This window comes from Pristiophorus japonicus, unplaced genomic scaffold (assembly GCF_044704955.1).
Source record: "Pristiophorus japonicus isolate sPriJap1 unplaced genomic scaffold, sPriJap1.hap1 HAP1_SCAFFOLD_3647, whole genome shotgun sequence".
In the NCBI taxonomy this organism is placed as follows: Eukaryota; Metazoa; Chordata; class Chondrichthyes; family Pristiophoridae; genus Pristiophorus; species Pristiophorus japonicus.
Genome location: NW_027253485.1, coordinates 823 through 9100, shown reverse-complemented (window position 1 = coordinate 9100; position 8278 = coordinate 823). Strand labels below are relative to the sequence as shown.

Here is an 8278-nt window from a genome sequence, read left to right as displayed (position 1 = left end):
CCGTCAGTACCGAGACCCCCAGAGTATCAGTCCGTCAGTACCGAGACCCCCAGAGTATCGATCGGTCAGTACCGGGACCCCCAGAGTATCGATCGGTGAGCACCGGGACCCCCAGAGTATCAGTCCGTCAGTACCGGGACCCCCAGAGTTTCAGTCCGTCAGTACCGGGACCCCCAGAGTATCGATCGGTCAGCACCGGGACCCCCAGAGTATCGATCGGTCAGCACCGAGACCCCCAGAGTATCAGTCCGTCAGTACCGGGACCCCCAGAGTATCGATCGGTGAGCACCGGGACCACCAGAGTATCAGTCCGTCAGTACCGGGACTCCCAGAGTATCGATCGGTCAGCACCGAGACCCCCAGAGTATCGATCGGTCAGTACCGGGACCCCCAGAGTATCGATCGGTCAGCACCGGGACCCCCAGAGTATCGATCGGTCAGCACCGAGACCCCCAGAGTATCAGTCCGTCAGTACCGGGACCCCCAGAGTATCGATCGGTGAGCACCGGGACCACCAGAGTATCAGTCCGTCAGTACCGGGACTCCCAGAGTATCGATCGGTCAGCACCGAGACCCCCAGAGTATCGATCGGTCAGTACCGGGACCCCCAGAGTATCGATCGGTCAGCACCGGGACCCCCAGAGTATCGATCGGTCAGCACCGAGAGCTGTCGGCAAACACCGGGACCATTTCGGACGGAGGTGAGGAGGATTTTCTTCACTCAGAGGGAGGTGAGTCTCTGGAATTCTCTGCCCCCCCCCCCCCGAGGGCCGTGGAGGCTGGGTCCCTGAATATATCCGAGGCGGAGATCCGATGGATTTTTGGGGGGGTGTTGGGGATCGAGGGATGGGGCGGGACAGTGGGGCTGAGGTCGAAGGTCAGCCGCGGGCTCGAGGGGCCGAATGGCCGGCTCCTGGTCAAACGGCCACAGCCCACGGCGGGGGGGCAGAGCTAGCGTGGGATTGGCTCTAGTCTCCCGACCCCTGGTGTGTGCGGTCAATCTCTCGCCCACCCCACCCCCCCACCCCGGTTCGGGTCTGGCCAACATTACCCCCCCTCTCTCTCTCTCCCCCCACCCCTTGGTTTGGGGACGGGGGACGGGGACGGGGGCATTGCTGGAGCTGACCCTGGGCTGCCCAGCCAACGCCCTTTTGACCTTACCTCTTGGCACAGGCCATGGAGCAGAACCTCTTCGACCTCTTGAACTTCTCCGCCTGTTCCAGCCGCCCGCAGAACTCGCACTTCAGCATCTCCCGCACGACCTCCGACCCTGAAACAAGGGGCAACCTTTAACCTCCGACCCGTCGCACGCTGACCTCGCTTTTCGTATTTGATGCAGCAATTGAGCTCTGAATGACCCGACCTTTGTTGACTTGACAACAATTTGACTTTGGGGTCTTCAAGCCCGGGACGGGCTGAGTATTCTGTGCGACGGAGAGGGAGTGGAGGGAGGGGGGGGTGGGGGCGCTCGGACTTACCTTCGGGTGGGACAGGCTCACTGTCCGGAGGCTGGGTCTCTGGGAGAAGGACCGGTGGCTCCTGTTGCTTCTGTTTACTGTCGGCTGTGGACAAAATCGAATCCACCTTCCGAGAGAGAGAGAGTGAGAGAGAGAGAGAGAGAGAATATAGACAGGTCATCGAGCCAATCCGAGCAAAGCATGAATAAACTCACAGAATGGCCACATGGTTGGCCAATGAAGTTCAACACGGGTAAATGTGGGGTGTCACATTTCGGTCGTAAGAATAGCAACTTATCAGTATCTTTTTAAGAATACTGGCTTCACGTCCAATCATCGGTATCTTATAATCATCAGACAGTGATTCACAACCGTGTGCGATGACTTAAATATACATTTCAATCATCAACTGTAGGCAACGGTAACCGTACAGATGTGGACCAAGTAACAACCCGTTCTGATCAAATATCGCAGAGCAAGTTATTATTGAAAGGGAGAAAGATTACAAAGTGCGGCAGTACAGCGGGACCTGGGGGTTACTTGTGCGTGAAACACAAAAGGTTAGTACGCAGGTACAGCAAGTGATCAGGAAGGGCCAATGGTATCTTGGCCTTTATTGCAAAGGGGGATGGAGTATAAAAGCAGGGAAGTCTTGCTCCAGTTACACAGGGTATTGGTGAGGCCACACCTGGAGTACTGCGTGCACAGTTCTGCTCTCCGTATTTACCAAAGGACGTACTTTGCTTTGGAGGCAGTTCAGAGAAGGTTCACTCGGTTGATTCCGGAGATGAGGGAGGGTTGACTTATGAGGAAAGGTTGAGGAGGTTGGGCCTCTACTCATTGGAGTTCAGAAGAAGGAGAGGTGATCTTATGGAAACGTATCAGATTATGAGGGGGGGCTCGACAAGGTGGATGCAGAGAGGATGTTCCCACTGATGGGGGGAGACTAGAACTAGGGGGCATGGTCTTAGAATAAGGGGCCGCCCATTTAAAACTGAGATGAGGAGGAATTTCTTCTCTCGGAGGGTTGTAAATCTGTGGAACTCGCTGCCTCAGAGAGCTGTGGGAGCCGGGACATTGAATATATTTAAGACGGAGATAGACAGTTCCTTAACCGATAAGGGGGCGGGCAGGGAAGTGGAGCTGTGTCCATGATCGGATCAGCCATGATGGTGTTCAATGGCGGAGCAGGTTCGAGGGGCCGAATGGCCCCCTCCTGCTCCTGTTTCTGATGTTGCTATGATGCTTAAAGGTCTGTGAGTTAGCTGTAACCAGACAGAGGAAGAGGATTATTACAGTTGAATAGTGAGTCAGGGTGAAAGTTGGTTAAACAGAGAAACATAGACAATAGGTGCAGGAGCAGGCCAGCCGGAGTACTGCGTGCAGTTCTGGTCGCCGTAATATAGGAAGGATGTGATTGCACTGGAGAGGGTACAGAGGAGAGTTACCAGGATGTTGCACTGGAGAGGGTACAGAGGAGATTTACCAGGATGTTGCACTGGAGATGGTACAGAGGAGATTTACCAGGATGTTGCACTGGAGAGGGTACAGAGGAGATTTACCAGGATGTTGCACTGGAGAGGGTACAGAGGAGATTTACCAGGATGTTGCAGTGGAGAGGGTACAGAGGAGATTTACCAGGATGTTGCACTGGAGAGGGTACAGAGGAGATTTACCAGGATGTTGCACTGGAGAGGGTACAGAGGAGATTTACCAGGATGTTGCACTAGAGAGGGTACAGAGGAGATTTACCAGGATGTTGCAGTGGAGAGGGTACAGAGGAGATTTACCAGGATGTTGCACTAGAGTGGGTACAGAGGAGATTTACCAGGATGTTGCACTAGAGAGGGTACAGAGGAGATTTACCAGGATGTTACACTGGAGAGGGTGCAGAGGAGATTTACCAGGATGTTGCACCAGAGAGGGTACAGAGGAGATTTACCAGGATGTTGCACTGGAGAGGGTGCAGAGGAGATTTACCAGGATGTTGCAGTGGAGAAGGTACAGAGGAGATTTACCAGGATGTTGCACTGGAGAGGGTGCAGAGGAGATTTACCAGGATGTTGCACTGGAGAGGGTACAGAGGAGATTTACCAGGATGTTGCACTGGAGAGGGTACAGAGGAGATTTACCAGGATGTTGCACTGGAGAGGGTACAGAGGAGATTTACCAGGATGTTGCACTGGAGAGGGTACAGAGGAGATTTACCAGGATGTTGCACTGGAGAGGGTACAGAGGAGATTTACCAGGATGTTGCACTGGAGAGGGTACAGAGGAGATTTACCAGGATGTTGCACTGGAGAGGGTACAGAGGAGATAAGTGAGTTAACTTATCACTGGGAGGGTGCGAGTTTGGGAGCTGTAGATGAACAAAGGGATCTCGGGGTACAAATAGACAACTCGCTAAAAGTTACAACACAGGTCAGCAAGCCCATTAAAAAAGCAAACCGAGAAGGAGGGTTTATTTATCGAGGAACAGAATTAAGAAATAGGGAAGTTATGCTAAACCCTGTATCGAACCTGGGTTAGACCACACTGGGAGCACTGTGCACAGTTCTGGTCTCCATATACCCGGGTTAGACCACACTGGGAGCACTGTGCACAGTTCTGGTCTCCATATACCTGGGTTAGACCACACTGGGAGCACTGTGCACAGTTCTGGTCTCCATATACCTGGGTTAGACCACACTGGGAGCACTGTGCACAGTTCTGGTCTCCATATACCCGGGTTAGACCACACTGGGAGCACTGTGCACAGTTCTGGTCTCCATATACCCGGGTTAGACCACACTGGGAGCACTGTGCACAGTTCTGGTCTCCATATACCTGAATTAGACCACACTGGGAGCACAGTTCTGGTCTCCGTATTACAAACAGGATGTCGAGGCACTGGAGAGGGGGCAGAGAAGATTCACAAGGACGATACCAGGAACGCGAGGGTATATCTATCAGGAAATGACGGACAGGCTGAGTCCCTTTTCACTTGAAACAGAGAAGGCTGAGAGAGGACTTTAAAACTATGAAAGGTTGTGGCAGAGTGGATAGAGAGAGAGTGTTTGCAGTTCTGGGGAAGAGTATAATCTCGGATTGTCACCAATAAATTCCATGGGGAATTCAGGAGAAACGTTCACCCAGAGAGCGGTGGGAATGAGGAACTCGCTGGCACAGGGAGGGGTTGAGGTGAATAGTATCGGTGTATTTAAGGGGAGGCTAGACACACAAATGGGGGAGGTGGGAATCGAGGGCCATGAAACATAGACAATAGGTGCAGGAGTAGGCCATTCAGCCCTTCTAGCCTGCACCGCCATTCAATGAGTTCATGGCTGAACATGCAACTTCAGTACCCCCTTCCTGCTTTCTCACCATACCCCTTGATCCCCCCAGTAGTAAGGACTTCATCTAACTCCTTTTTGAATATATTTAGTGAATTGGCCTCAACAACTTTCTGCGGTAGAGAATTCCACAGGTTCACCACTCTCTGGGTGAAGAAGTTTCTCCTCATTTCGGTCCTAAATGGCTTACCCCCTTATCCTTAGACTGTGTGACCCCTGGTTCTGGACTTCCCCAACATCGGGAACATTCTTCCTGCATCTAACCTGTCCCGTCCCGTCAGAATTTTAAACGTTTCTATGAGGTCCCCTCTCATTCTTCTGAACTCCAGTGAATACAAGCCCAGTGGATCCAGTCTTTCTTGATAGGTCAGTCCCGCCATCCCGGGAATCAGTCTGGTGAACCTTCGCTGCACTCCCTCAATAGCAAGTATGTCCTTCCTCAGGTTAGGAGACCAAAACTGCACACAATACTCCAGGTGTGGCCTCACCAAGGCCCTGTACAACTGTAGCAACACCTCCCTGCCCCTGTACTCAAATCCTCTCGCTATGAAGGCCAACATGCCATTTGCTTTCTTCACCGCCTGCTGTACCTGCATGCCAACCTTCAATGACTGATGTACCATGACACCCAGGTCTCGTTGCACCTCCCCTTTTCCTAATCTGTCACCCTTCAGATAATAGTCTGTCTCTCTGTTTTTACCCCCAAAGTGGATAACCTCACATTTAGCCACATTATACTGCATCTGCCATGCATTTGCCCACTCACCTAACCTATCCAAGTCACTCTGCAGCCTCATAGCATCCTCCTCGCAGCTCACACTGCCACCCAACTTAGTGTCATCCGCAAATTTGGAGATATTACATTTAATCCCCTCATCTAAATTATTAATGTACAATGTAAACAGCTGGGGCCCCAGCACAGAACCTTGCGGTACCCCACTAGTCACTGCCTGCCATTCTGAAAAGTACCCATTTACTCCTACTCTTTGCTTCCTGTCTGACAACCAGTTCTCAATCCATGTCAGCACACTACCCCCAATCCCATGTGCTTTAACTTTGCACATTAATCTCTTGTGTGGGACCTTGTCGAAAGCCTTCTGAAAGTCCATGCTGATAAGAGTTAATTGGGCAAAGACGGGAGGAGGCTCGAGTGGAGTATAAACGCCGACATGGGATCCTTCTGTGCCGTATATCCCGTGTCATCCTCTCACAGGGCCAGGGGAGAGGGGGAGGGAGAGCGGTGACAGGGAAAAGGTACATTGGTGCTGTACCTACCCTGGGAGTGTTTGATGGGACAGTGTAGAGGGAGCTTTACTCTGTATCTAACCCCCTGTACCTGCCCTGGGAGTGTTTGATGGGACAGTGTAGAGGGAGCTTTACTCTGTATCTAACCCCCTGTACCTGCCCTGGGAGTGTTTGATGGGGACAGTGTAGAGGGAGCTTTACTCTGTATCTAACCCCGTGCTGTACCTGCCCTGGGAGTGTTTGATGGGACAGTGTAGAGGGAGCTTTACTCTGTATCTAACCCCCTGTACCTGCCCTGGGAGTGTTTGATGGGACAGTGTAGAGGGAGCTTTACTCTGTATCTAACACCCTGTACCTGCCCTGGGAGTGTTTGATGGGACAGTGTAGAGGGAGCTTTACTCTGTATCTAACCCCCTGTACCTGCCCTGGGAGTGTTTGATGGGACAGTGTAGAGGGAGCTTTACTCTGTATCTAACCCCCTGTACCTGCCCTGGGAGTGTTTGATGGGACAGTGTAGAGGGAGCTTTACTCTGTATCTAACCCCCTGTACCTGCCCTGGGAGTGTTTGATGGGACAGTGTAGAGGGAGCTTTACTCTGTATCTAACCCTGTGCTGTACCTGCCCTGGGAGTGTTTGATGGGACAGTGTAGAGGGAGCTTTACTCTGTATCTAACCCCCTGTACCTGCCCTGGGAGTGTTTGATGGGACAGTGTAGAGGGAGCTTTACTCTGTATCTAACCCCCTGTACCTGCCCTGGGAGTGTTTGATGGGACAGTGTAGAGGGATCTTTACTCTGTATCTAACCCCCTGCACCTGCCCTGGGAGTGTTTGATGGGGACAGTGTAGAGGGAGCTTTACTCTGTATCTAACCCCCTGTACCTGCCCTGGGAGTGTTTGATGGGACAGTGTAGAGGGAGCTTTACTCTGTATCTAACCCCCTGTACCTGCCCTGGGAATGTTTGATGGGGACAGTGTAGAGGGATCTTTACTCTGTGTGTGTGTGTGTGTGTGTGTGTGTGTGTGGGATGGTCTGTACTCACAGGGAACGGTTTCTGCCCCTTCCTGTATGACGAAACCCTCAATGACGTGGGTGAGGATGTGGGGCTTGACGATGGCCTGGGGGGGTTTGATGTCCCCAGCGTGACGCGTGCTGATCTTCAGCAGGGTGGGGGCAGAGAGGCTGCTGATGGAGGTGAGGATTGGGGGTCCCGTGTGGATCGACTCACCTTTACCTGTGGAGCACAGAGAGAGGACCGTGGTTAATGGCCGCTCGGACCCCCAGTACCCCCCTCCACCCATCTTCACTCCCCCAGTACCCCCACCCTCGGACCCCCAGTACCCCCACCCTCGGACCCCCAGTAACCCCACCCTCGGACCCCCAGTACCCCCACCCTCGGACCCCCAGTACCCCCACCCTCGGACCCCCAGTACCCCCACCCTCGGACTCCCAGTACCCCCATCGTCACCGGGCCCCCTGCCCCCCCACCATCTCTCTCTCTCTCTCTCTGTCTCTGTCTCTGTCTCTCTCTCTCTCTCTCTGTCTCTCTCTCTCTCTCTCTCTCTCTCTCTGTCTTCTCTCTCTCTGTCTCTCTCTCTCTCTCTCTCCATCACTCTCTCTATCTCTCTCTCTCTCTCTCTCTGTCTCTCTCTCTCTCCATCACTCTCTCTGTCTCTCTCTCTCTCTCTCCATCACTCTCTCTGTCTCTCTCTCTCTCTCCATCACTCTCTCTGTCTCTCTCTCTGTCTCTCTCTCTCTCCATCACTCTCTCTGTCTCTCTCTCTCTCTGTCTCTCTCTCTCTCTCCTCCTCCTCTCTCTCTCTCTCTCTCTCTCTCTGTCTCTCTCTCTCTCCATCACTCTCTCTGACTCACTCTCTCTCTGTCTCTCTCTCTCTCTCTCCATCACTCTCTCTCTCTCTCTCTCTCTCTGTCTCTCTCTGTCTCTCTCTCTCTCCATCACTCTCTCTGTCTCTCTCTGCCTCTGTCTCTCTCTCTCTCTCTCCATCACTCTCTCTGTCTCTCTCTCTCTCTCTCTCTCTCTCTCTCTCTCTCTCCTCCTCCTCTCTCTCTCTCTCTCTCTCTGTCTCTCTCTCTCTCCATCACTCTCTCTGACTCACTCTCTCTCTGTCTCTCTCTCTCTCTCTCCATCATTCTCTCTGTCTCTCTCTCTCTCTCTCTCTCTGTCTCTCTCTCTCTCTCTCCATCACTCTCTGTCTCTCTCTCTCTTGTCTCTCTCTCTCTCTCTC

At 52.8% G+C, this 8278-nt stretch overlaps 1 long non-coding RNA gene across 1 annotated transcript; it reads right to left on the bottom strand.

The window, feature by feature from the left end:
- Window positions 1-1164: 1164 nt before the first annotated feature.
- On the bottom strand, window positions 1165-7085 carry LOC139250284 (uncharacterized). The gene is made up of 3 exons (XR_011591285.1): window positions 7075-7085; window positions 1479-1584; window positions 1165-1270 (listed from the first exon to the last, which is right to left on the bottom strand). It is a non-coding gene; the product is annotated as an uncharacterized lncRNA (long non-coding RNA).
- Window positions 7086-8278: the final 1193 nt, after the last annotated feature.